We start from the raw sequence: 12,617 nt of genomic DNA, 5'->3' as shown, positions 1-12,617 counted from the left end.
CGGGTGGGGAAAGCTGGATCACAGTGTGCACTTAGTTTTCAGTTGCAGAACTTTCCAGATGGGCTGTGTCCCTCCTGCACTTCCTTGATCAATGCTCTTGATAAATATCCTTACTGATGTCTTTCTTTTATGAAGCTCTAAATTCACAAATTTAGAGCTTCATAAATTTATGGGTACTGATGTGGCAGAGGAGTGGTGGTGAATGACAAGTTCAGTTTCAGCATGTTGAATTTAAGATTCCTTTGGAACATCTTAGTGGGTATATCATGTGAGCAGTGGATATTCAGGTTTGGAGCTCAGGAGAGAGAATTTGGACTATACTCATTAGCATATGAGAGGTAGATGAAAGCCTTGGAATTAGCTAGAATTACTCCAAAAATTATAGACAGTGATAAGAGTATACAGAAATGGACTGAAGATGGAATTCACGTGGTCTGTCTGTGGTACTTCCACACTTGGAATCAGTTCTTTTAAAGTGCTTCCATTATGTATCAGCTCAGAATAAGATAATATTACTGGGTTTAAGTTGGATTCTATGTAAATAATGAACTACATAGATGCAGATTGCTCAGCACAATTCAGCAAATATTTATTGAGGTCCCTCTATGTGTTTTACCTTTGCTAAGCACTGAGGATATAAGCATCTTTGCCCTCATGACTTTATAGACTAGTATGAGAGGATGCTAAACACATAAGTACACAAATAGTATATAATCGCAAACTGAAAAATGCTGAGAAGGTAAATACTGTGTACTGGGTGAGTATTTTAAAAGAGGGACCTGATCTCATATGGGTGCAGTCAGGGGTAGCTTCACTGAGGAAGTGACATTTAATTCAACTAGCAATTATTGAGTACCCAGTATATCCCTGCACTGCTGTTTAAACTGAGGTCTTGTGACTAGACATTCACTGGGTGAAAGAGGGTGGGATGGAGAAGGCAGGCTCTTAGTAGAGGGAACTTTCTGTGCAAAGGTCCTGCAATAGAAAGCAAGGAGCATGAGTCCTTCCAGGAATTAAACATCTCAGTTATAGCTTATAAAAGGGAGAGCAGGGGAGAGAGGTCAGTTCTTTTTTTTTTTTTTTTAAGATTTTATTTATTTATTTTGACAGCAAGAGAGACAGTGAGAGAGGGAACACAAGCAGGGGGAGTGGGAGAGGGAGAAGCAGGCTTCCTGCGGAGCAGGGAGCCTGATGCGGGACTCGATCCCAGGACGCTGGGATCATGACCCAAGCTGAAGGCAGATGCTTAACGACCGAGCCACCCAGGTGCCCCGAGAAGTCAGTTCTTGACCTTTTTTTTTCTTTTTTTCAAGTTTTTATTTATTTGACAGAGAGCACAAGTAGGCAGAGCAGCAGGCAGAGGGAGAGGGAGAAGCAGAAGCAGACTCCCTGCTGGGAGTCCGCCGCTGCCGTGGGGCTCAATCCCAGGACGCTGGGATCATGACCTGAGCCGAAGGCAGCCACCTAACAGGCTAAGCACCCAGGCGCCCCAGTTCTTGGCCTTTTCAACCATGGAGAGATTTTGTTCTTTAGAGTAAAACTATTGAAAAGCCTACTGACTTTATTAACTTTTTATTTTTTAAAAATTAAACATACACATTAGTGGAAAGAATATTTCCCGACATCCATTTTTTTCAGCGATGTTTTGTAGTTTTCATTGTACAAGTTTTTTACCTCGGTTAAGTTAATTCCGCAGTATATTATTTTTTTTGATGCTATTATAATTGGAATTGTTTTCATAATTTTGTTTTCAGATTGTTCATTGTTAGTTATAGAAATGCAGCTGATTTGTGTGTGTGTTTGACTTTGTGTCCTGCTACTTTGCTAAATTCATTTATGAGTTCTAACAGGGTTGGTTTTTTTTTTTTTTTTGTGGACTTAATAGGGTTTTCTACATGTAAGTTCTCTGTGAACAGAGACAACTTTACTTCTTTTCTTCTACTTTAGATGCCTTTTGTTTATTTTTCGTGCCTAATTACTCTGATTAGAAATTCCAGTACTGTGTTGAATGGAAGTGGTGGAAGTAGACATCCTTGCCTTGTTTCCATTCTTAGAGGAAAAGCTTTCACCATTGAGTATGATGTTTGCTGTGGGTTTTCATATATGGCTTTTATTACGTTGAGGTAGTTTCCTTCTGTTCCTAGTTTGTTGTTTTTCCCATGGAAAGGTGTTGAATTTCATCAGATGCTTTTTCTGAATCAATTGAGATGAACTTGTGGTTTGTTTTCCCTTCATTTGGTTTCACAGAATCTTGAGCGAGACTTAGGAACAGCTCCTGAAACTTGCCCTCAGAAATTCTCTGACCTCTTCTTGCTTCTCTGCATTTTTAGTCTTGCTTGCGGCTATCCTTGTGAATATAAGTACTTACTGTCATTTTGTAGTATTTTATTGTTTCATTACTTTCTATCTCCTGTCTTCTCTCAAATTCTGTATTCTTTGCTTTCAAAGTCCCTAGTTTCTCCTAAGTCTGACCTCCACTGCTACCCATGGAGATTGTAATAACTTTCAAGGGCTTTCTGGATCATTGCCTCCTTTGGATACTTGTGGCAAGGAACAATATTATAATTCAGACACACTTAAGTTCTTCTACATTTTTTAGAAGTTCTTCTACACTTCTAGACTTTAGTTCTACACTTTATACTTGAGGTTAGGGGCTGGATATAGATATTATATGAATAGTAACTATATCTGAGGTTGAAGATAATAATGGTAATGATAATAGCCACCATTTCCCAAAGATTTATATATCAGAACTGAAGAAAAAGGTATGTAGAAGAGGTTGTTTCCTTTGAATTACAGTTTATAATTTAGTTGTACAACTCCTAAATTGAGTTTTAGTCAGTCATTGACTGATTTGAAGTTAACTTGTCTGAAAGTTACTCTTTTGGTAGCTAATATTATTTAAATGTAGACATTAGGGGCGCCTGGGTGGCTCAGTCTTTAAGTGTCTGCCTTCGGCTCAGGTCATGATCCCAGGGTTCTGGGATCGAGCCCCGCGTTGGGCTCCCTGCTCTGCGGGAAGCCTGCTTCTCCCTCTCCCACTCCCCCTGCTTACGTTCCCTCTCTCGCTGTGTCTCTCTCTGTCAAATAAATAAATAAAAATCTTAAAAAAAAATAAATGTAGACATTAGTTGTAATTAATTAGTTAATTTAACAAACACTGTAATATTTTAGGCTGCATGCTAGGGAATTAAAATTGAAGTATTATCTATTAGGGTTAGAGTAAAAAAACTCTGATTAATTATAGTTCAGAGTGAGAGGTATTCTGTTAGAGAATTAGAAAGCCTAGTCTTCAAGTTCCAAAAGGTCTTGCATAGGAGAGGGTGGAAGAAGATCAACTGGGAAGTACTTAAATTCCTGATTATAAGGAGGTGGTTGCTGGTGTAAGGCAGTTGGCCTTTACATGGTAAACCAGTAGCCTTTTGAGGATTGAAACAAGAGCATAACAGATTTGTAGAAAGATGGAGGATGAACAGGAGTTGGGGAGAATCTGGTATCAGGGAGTTGAATAAGGAAGTTACTGTAATGGGTCAGCTTAGAGAGAATTTCCAATTAGATGTACAATTCTAACTCCAATTCCACTTTTGATGTGTGGGTTTTATACAAAACCAGGCAATTCTTGGACACCATCTGATTGTCCTGCAGTTCAACTCAATATGACACTGTCTACCTGGAGATAGGGTCAGGTCCCACAGGTTAAGGGTTCAGTCCTTAAAGACTGCCACCACCCCCCTATGTTATATTGTCACCTATACTTCTGACTAACTAGCTGTAGATTGAAGGTTCCAATAACCCCTCTTTGGGTTTGATTAATTTGCTAGAAGGGTTCACAGAACTCACAGCAGTATTTTACTTCTAGATTACCAGTTTATTATGAAAGGATATAACTCAGGAACAGCCAGATGGAAGAGATGCATGGGACAAGGTATGGGGAAAGAGAGTATAGAGCTTCCAAGCCCTTTTGGAGCATGACACGCTCCCTGATTCTCCATGTGTTCACCAACCTGGAAGCTTTCCATACCCCGTTTTTTTTAAGATTCTCTCTCTCTCTCTCTTTTTAAAGATTTTATTTAGTTTGAGAGAGACAGAGATAGCATAAACAGGGAGGAGAGGGAGAAGCAGGGAGCCCGATGTGGGGCTCGATGCCAGGACTCTGGAATCATGACCTGAGCCGAAGGCAGATGCTCAACCAGCTGAGCCACCCAGGTGCCCCAAGATTCTCTTTTAAAGTAATTTCTGTGCCCAACATGGGGCTTAAACTCACAACCTGGAGATCAAGAGTTGCACACTTCACTGACTGAGCCAGCTAGTCCCCCCCCTTTTTTATGGAGGTTTCATTACAAAGACACGATTGATTAAATCATGGGCTATTGGTGGTGACCCAGAGGTCAGAGGACCTTCCTACCCTGTAGTCACAATGGTTGGCTCCCCTGGCAGCTAGCCCCTATCCTCAGATATTTTCCAAAAGTCAATTAATATAACAAAAGACACTTTTTATTACTCTCATCACAGCAAATTCCAAGGGTTTTTAGGAGCTTTTTGCTAGGAATGGGGACAGTGACCAAGTAAATATATATTTCTTATTATAAATCACAGTGTCACAGCTATCATCCTTAGGCACTGATTACAAAGGTGAAGATGGGGGCTGGCAATATCACATTTCTCCAAAAGAAATTCTTTGGTGGGGTAGGTTGGGGTTGGGGAGCTGGGCGTGTGTATTTGGACAAGTTCTCACCCTTGATTCTTACATCCACCCCGCATTTAGAATTAATTTTTCGGGGGAGTGATACTATGGAGCTGTGGAAATAGTGCTGGACTTCAGACTCTGGAGACTTGTGTTTAAATCCTGATTCTAACGTTCACCTTTTGTGTGATCTTGTCAAATGATGTAATCCTTTAGCCCCCACCCCAGTCTTTCAAGATCTAATTGTGGATCTAATATGTGGATAAGGGCACTGAAATAGGACTAAATCCAGTAGTTTCTAATGTAAATTTTTTTAGTTTTAAAAATTAAACTAAAATGTAAAATTCAAAAGCCTTTACTGAGCACCTATTAGATTTGAGATACTTTAATTATCATAAAAAACCATGGGACAGTAACAACATGAAACACATATTTAATTTTTTTTTTAAAGATTTTATTTATTTATTTGACACAGAGAGAGAGACAGCTAGAGAGGGAACACAAGCAGGGGGAGTGGGAGAGGGAGAAGCAGGCTTCCCATGGAGCAGGGAGCCTGATGCGGGGCTCGATCCCGGGACGCTGGGATCATGACCTGAGCCGAAGGCAGACACTTAACGACTGAGCCACCCAGGCGCCCGAATTGTTTTTCATTTTTTTTTTTTTTTCCCCCTCCCACCCCCCCCCGTTTTTTATTCTTTTATTTGCCTGCAACATAATGTATTTAAAAAGGAAATAAATAGGATTTATCTAGTAACTCAAAAGTTTCATTGAAAATGTTTAGTCTGACGCAGTATTTTGTTGTTTGAACCTTTCTCCATTGATCAGAATTATTCATAAAACATCATCCCCTTATCTCTGGCAACTCTTGCTCTTATGATTCATCTTTCTCTTTTACAGAACACATCATCAGAATATGCCCAGAGGTTATGTTTGTGATATTTATGTGCAATATATCTCAGGTGTTTGAGGTAGCAGGCTGATGAATATATCAGCTCTAGGATATTTGTCCTATAACTGCAGATTTCTCTATGCCTGAGAAAGGATAAAATACTGTTAAGCCTGTGTTATTTGATTTTTGTTTTCCAAACCTGTGTTATAGTTAGAAACAAGACAGACAAAATCAATCCTTTAAAAAGAGACATTTGTAGGGTTTTTGTTGTTGTTAAAATGCTTTTTGTAAAAACAAGCATATTATAAATTAAAACAATAATGGGATAGTTGATGATAAATTTTGACTATATTGTAATTGAAAACAATATGATCATACCAGCTTTTTTGTTTTAGCTTTTTTTGAGAAAAATTTAAGACTGAAGAGAAGTACAAGAATAAAAAAGGACTCTCCTATATCTACTGTCATTTAACAGTGTTAAAATTTTGTAAAGTTTATGTAATCATCTTAAAAATAAAAGAATGGAAACATACAAAGTTGATGTCCTGTTTGGCACCTGCCATCCCCCCCATGCAATCACTGTCATGAATTTGGGGGTCTATCCTTCTAATCTTTTTTAAAGATTTTATGTATTTATTTATTTGAAGGGGGGAGGGGCAGAGGGAGAGGGAAAGGATCTCCAGCCGACTCTGCACCAAGTGTGGAGCCTGACCCAGGGCTCAATCCCACGACCCTGAGGTCATGACCTGAGCTGAAATCAAGAGTCACACGCTTCACCGACTTAGCCACCCAGGTGTCCCTGTCCTTCTAATCTTTAAAAAAAAAATACTTTTATATACATCTCCACATACATCTATAATCTATATGTATATAAATATATTTTTTAAGATTTTATTTTTAAGTAATCTCTACACCCATCGTGGAACTTGAACTTAGAACCCTGAGATTGAGAGTTGCATGCTCCACTGACTGAGCCAGCCAGGCACCCCTACAACCAATATTTGGTAGAGATAGCAATAAGGAACAAAATAATAACGATCATAATAGCAGTTTGCATTTATTGAATGTGTACTATGTTCCAGGCAATGATTCTAAGAACTCTGTATGTGTTATCTCATTTAACCCTCATGATAACCATAGCGGGTTCTCTTTATTGTCCTCTAATTTATAGATAAGCACTTTGAGCCATGGAGAAATTGAGGAACTTGTAGACCGTGATATAGCCTAGATTCAAACCTAGCCAGTCTGTCAGACTTTGGTGCTTTTACTTTTTTATTTTATTTATTTTTTTTATTTTTAAGTAATCTCTACACCCACTGTGAGGCTTGACCTTATAACCTCGAGATCAAGAGTTGTATACTCTACCTACTAAGCAGCCAGGCCCCCCTGGTGCTTTTACTTTTAACTTATGCAGTACAGCTCCTCTAGTATTGTTTTTTGGTGTTCCTTAAACACTAAATCTTATTTTGAAAATTAGAAAATTTTATTAGTTTTGTTGAATTGCATGTGTTAACTTTTTTATGGTATAAAGTTTATAATTTGGCATCATCTGAATATACCACGTTTTAGTTATCTCTTCCCTATTGATGAATGTTTAGGTTTTTCCCTATTATAATGAGAGCGTAATGAAAATCCTTAAACATGTGTCCTTGTACACAGTGGGATGTAGTGTGTATGCATTCCTTAGAATTAACACCTTTATCATATGCTAACATTCATCATATACTAACTTTTATATGTACTTGGATCTCCTTCTGGACGCTCAGTTCTTCTCTTGATATTTTCTAATGTAATATGTTCATGTGTCAGAACCACATTTGGTTATTCTAGCGTTAAAATTTTTTTTTTTTAAGATTTTATTTATTTATTTGACAGAGAGAGAGATCACAAGTAGGCAGACAGGCAGGCAGAGGGAGAGGGAGAAGCAGGCTCCCTGCTGAGCACAGAGCCCGATGTGGGGCTCAATCCCAGGACCCTGGGATCATGACCTGAGCTGAAGGCAGATGCTTAACCATCTGAGCCACCCAGGCGTCCCTCTAGCGTTATAATTTTTAGTATCTGGTAAGCTGGGACCTTTCTCAGTTTCCAGTTTTTTTTCAGAGATCTTTTTTTCTGTCCCTCTTTCTTTTTTTTTTCTTACAATTCCTATGTATTTACTTTTACAGATAATTTTAAACACTTTATCAAGTTTTAGAAAACTCCAGGGTGATTTTGGTTGATATTGAATTAATTTTATACATTAACTGAAGGAGAATTGACCACCTTAAATGTGGAGTCTTCCTAATAAGAGCATTGCTTAAGCTCTCCATTTATTAAAAGAATCTCTTGTTCTGCAGTAGAATTTTACGTATTTATTAATAAAATTTTTGCACTTGTTCAGTTTATTACTAGGTATTTATATTGTTTATTACAACTCTGCAATTTTTTTCTTGTTACATATTATATAATCCCTGGTTATTGTAGTTATTTAAAGATACTTTTGACTTTTTTGGTCTTGTAACTGTTTTTAATAGAATGTAGTCACATTTATAGTGGTGTATGTTTACAAAAGATGTGTACTGGTTGGTAATTTAGGCTTATCTTGGGTTTTCTTTTAAAATTAAGACTAGGGAACTAGTCATGAGTTAACAGAGAATATTTTCTGGATGGGGGTGCCTGGGTGGCTCAGTTTGTTAAGCATCTGACTCTTGATTTTGGCTCAGGTCATGATCTTGGGATTGTGGGGTTGAGCCCTACCTCAGGCTCTGTGCTGAGCCTGGAGCCTGCTTAAGATTCTCTCTCTCCTTTTGCCCCCCTCACTCCTCTTTGCACGTGCTCTCTCGCTCTCTCTCTCTCTCAAAAAAAAAAAAACCAAAACATTTCTGGCTATGTTGACTGTAAGATCAGAAGGTACACTGACATCAATTCCATAAATAGCAAATATGAATGCAGTTTATTTAAGCCTATTGGTTTATATTTTTAAAGAATACTCTTGTTTCTTTAAAGTTAAGTACTATAAATAGTTCTTTAAAGTCTTGTGGAAATAATATACCTAGTCCAACTTCTTGGGGACTAGGGGATGAGTTTATGTAACCATCCAATTTAGAGTCTGATTTAGAGTTAAAGTTAAATTGAATTACAGAAAAGTTACAGTCACAGGTAGCATGATCAGTTCCTCAGATAATACAACTTCCAAACCTCTCATCATCCAGATTACCCTTATTTTTGCTTTCACTTACATACACCTTTCTTTTAAGGAAGCACAAAATTTGAAAGGTTGCCCAAATACTGAGTCATAGTTTGTATAGCACTGAATGATAGTAGCTTTGGCATTTGATATTATAAAGTCACTTTCATTGCAAATATGTTCTTCATTCTGGGTCAGGGTGAGGTAAAAGGGGAAGAATAAGATTCTCATGTAGAGTCTTGAGTTTTGAAGTGTCCAGATGAATGTGTATGTGCATGCTGCAATTCTGGAAGTCTTTCTTGAGGGTCTCTGAGAGCACAGTGCTAGCTCTAGGATGATTTGGTGAAGATTGGTTCTGCTTCAGTAATTTTTCTTTTCTCTTTGTCCAGTTCTGCCAAGATTGCAACTTCTATTTTTGTTTTGAAAACCTTGTCCTGAAGGGTTTGCAGCCATCTTCCTATTTTCTGTTTCAACTATGTTCAGGGCAATTGGTGAGCAGGGTCATGAGAGTGTGGGACCACCCCACAGCTGGATCACGATTCTCCAAAGGGGATGTGACTACTTAGAGCTAGATACTTTTGAGTTTTGATTTTTACTTATTCTGTAATCAGCTACCTCACTGTGATAGCAATTTCTACAATACTTTATAATACTTATTTTTTTGTTCAATTGCATTATTGATAATAGCAGTGAAAGTGGGCACTTGTCTTGTATTTGACTTCTGGAACCAGTGCTGCTAGTGTTTTTCTTCTGTTTTATGATATGAAATTTTTAATGATTGAAAAAAGGAAACTTTATCCTTGCCTTATTATTAGATTTTTATTAGGAATTGATCTTGCATTTTGTCAGCTGCTTTTTTAACATCTCAATATAACATGGATTTTGTTAATGTTAATAGATTTGCTATGTTGTTCCATCATTATATTCCTCGAATAAACCCACTCAACATGTCACGTGTTAATCTTTTAATATACTGTTCCATTTTGCTTGCTAATATTTTAGTTGTGGATTTTTACAGCTCCTTTATAGGGCAGTATTATAATTGTATTTTTTGTGCTTTGTTGAGTTTTGGTATTACTTTATTGACTACTTAAGAAGAGCAGAGACCCTTTCCTCAATGCCCTGAGACGTTTAAAGTAGTTTAGGAATTGTCTATTTCCTGAAGGCATAAAAAGATTTCTCTCTTAAAACATTCAGAGCTTGATTTTTGTTGTTAGTTTCTTTGAACCTCATTACTGATTTCTTTCACTAATATCCTAACTATGTTATTCCAGTTCTAATTCACTGTAAATTAGTAGCTAGTTGGTTTTCTTCAAATGCATCCTTCATTGAGGACTTACTAAATACCAGACACTGTGCTAGGTGCGTTGTATAATTTTTATTTTCCAAATTATCGGTTTTGACTCATTGTAGATTATAGAACTAAAAGGAAAGTCATTGGCTCATTAAATTTTTTTCTCACATTCTGAACTCGGGTTCTTTTTCTTACGATTTTATATGAACATTTTTATGTTTTTAGTTATTCTGATTCATTTCTATTCTTTAAATACTCTTGACTTTCTTTCCTTTGAATTCACAATTTGATGAACCTGGAATGGCATCTTGTAATTTTTTTTGACCCATCAAAGTCATTCTTGATGTACATTTGTTTTGGGTCAACTTTGGCTACATTTTGTTGATATATAATGATTTATATACTTTTCTAGAAATTGTGAAATCCTTTTCTCTTCCCCTTTTTGTTTAAAAAACTGTAGAAGAGCATTTCTAAAAGTTTGGCTTTTTCTTTATTTTGGTTTTCTTTCTTTCTTTCTTTTTTTAAATTATTTTTGAAAGATTTTTATTTATTTGACAGAGAGATACAGTGAGAGAGGGAACACAAGCAGGGGGAGTGGTAGAGGGAGAAGCAGGCTTCCCACTGAGCAGGGAGCCGGATGCGGGGCTCGATCTCAGAACCCTGAGATCATGACCTGAGCCGAAGGCAGACACTTAATGACTGAGCCACCCAGGCTTCCCTGGTTTTCTTTATTTAAAAATAGATTTTTTTTATTTGCTTTGGTAACAAATGCACATATATGAAATTCAGAAGGTTATGCAGTGAAAAGTAAATATCTTTCCTACTCCTATCTTCCAGTAACCCAGGTCCCCTCCCCTCAAAGGCAACTAATATTTTTAGGTTTTTGTGTGTATTCCAGAGTTTTCTGCATTTACGAACATACATGCATATTTAAATCCTTTTTAATGTAAATATTACCAAATATGAATTATACTACACATGAGTACGTATTTTTTTCACTTAATGTATCTTGGAGATAGTTCCATATTAGTTGTCCTGTAAATACTTTTTGGTTTTACTGCTTTACAGTTAGAAATATGGTCTAAGTTATATCTAAATTTTGGAATTATTTGTTGAAATACAGTCGGTTTTTAAAGATTTTCTACTGGTACTAATAAGATGTTTTAGAATATCCATAAAATTTTATCAGTTTGGAGTACATAGATGACTTTAGGACATCTGTGAAACCTTTGGAATTTTGCTCATATTTTTATGAGTATGTGCATAAGAATTTTATTCTTGGGTAGTCATAATCCACAGCTTTCATTAGATTCTCATAGGGATCCATGGTCTGACAATAGATTCAGAACTGGTTTGGTTTTGTGGAGAATTTAGTTTTTCCGGGGCACCTGGTTGGCTCAGTTGGTTTAGCGTCTGCCTTCCGCTCAGGTCATGATCCCAGGGTCCTGGGACGGAGCCCCGCATCAGGCTCCCTACTCAGCGGGAAGCCTGCTTCTCCCTCTCCCTCTGTCTGCTGCTCTCCCTGCTTGTGCTCTCTCTCGCTCTCTGTCAAATAAATAAATAAAATCTTAAAAAAATAATAATAATAATTCAATTTTTCCTTCTCACTGTTAGGGAAGAAATTTGGGGAGATAGTTATTCAGCTGCCATTGTCCTCAGCTGTCTTGTTTTTTCTTTTTTTTAAACAGTGTGGGGCTTGAGCTCAGAACCCTGAGATCAAGACTTGAGCTGATATCAAGAGTTGGACACTTAACTGAGCCACCCAGGTGCCCCTCCTCTGCACAATGTTTAATAAATAATTACTAAATGAAGTGGGAGGAGGCTTATGTTTTATTTTCCCCTTTCCAAGTACATACTTTCTGAGTATCTAATGAAGATAATTAAGCATAATAATCATAATCTTGAGAAGGGAAGTGTCATCAGATTTTATATGTAGAATTTAATAGGGCATACTGAGAAATAGGAAACTCCTTTTAATTAGTCTAGGATCACTATCACTGGAGCTCTTTCTTGAAGATTACCTGTATTATGACAATAAAATGCCCTTCGGTATTTGAGGATGTTTTTCTAGTACCAAGTGTTATGACTTCCATTCTACAGACTTAGTCCCCACCTCCCCTGCAATAATTTATGATGAAAATTTCAAATATATGGCCAAGTTGAAAGTTTTTTTTTTTTTTAAAGATTTTATTTATTTATTTGACAGAGAGATAGACAGAAGAGAACAAGCAGAGGGAGTGGCAGAGGGAGAGGGAGAAGCAGGCTCTGCACTGAGCAGGGAACCCGATGCGGGACTCGATCCCAGGACCCTGAGATCATGACCTGAGCCGAAGGCAGACACTTAACCATCTGAGCCACCCAGGTGCCCAAGTTGAAAGATTTTTAAGTGAACACCACTCTCACCACTGAGATTCTACCATTAATCTTTTAATATTTTTGTTTTATCACATATCTACTCACAATATATATGGGTATGTATAAGGATATATAAAGATGTGTTACACATCAGTGCATCTTATTTTTTGATGCATTTCAAAATAAGTTATAGTTGGGGCGCCTGGGTGGCTCAGTCGGTTAAGCGTCT

The 12,617-nt window shown here is 37.3% G+C and overlaps 1 protein-coding gene and 1 pseudogene across 15 annotated transcripts in view; one reads left to right on the top strand and one right to left on the bottom strand.

Moving 5' to 3' along the window:
- Positions 1 to 12,617, top strand: part of HERC1 (HECT and RLD domain containing E3 ubiquitin protein ligase family member 1) — a 188,049-nt gene that overhangs the window by 28,469 nt on the left and 146,963 nt on the right. The gene's annotated exons all lie outside the window — the stretch shown is intronic.
- On the bottom strand, positions 8,856 to 10,492 carry LOC116640575 (annotated as a pseudogene).

Source organism: Phoca vitulina, unplaced genomic scaffold (genome assembly GCF_004348235.1).
Source record: "Phoca vitulina isolate PV1807 unplaced genomic scaffold, GSC_HSeal_1.0 scaffold20, whole genome shotgun sequence".
NCBI classification, from domain to species: domain Eukaryota; kingdom Metazoa; phylum Chordata; class Mammalia; order Carnivora; family Phocidae; genus Phoca; species Phoca vitulina.
This window is presented reverse-complemented; position numbering and strand designations above follow the sequence as displayed.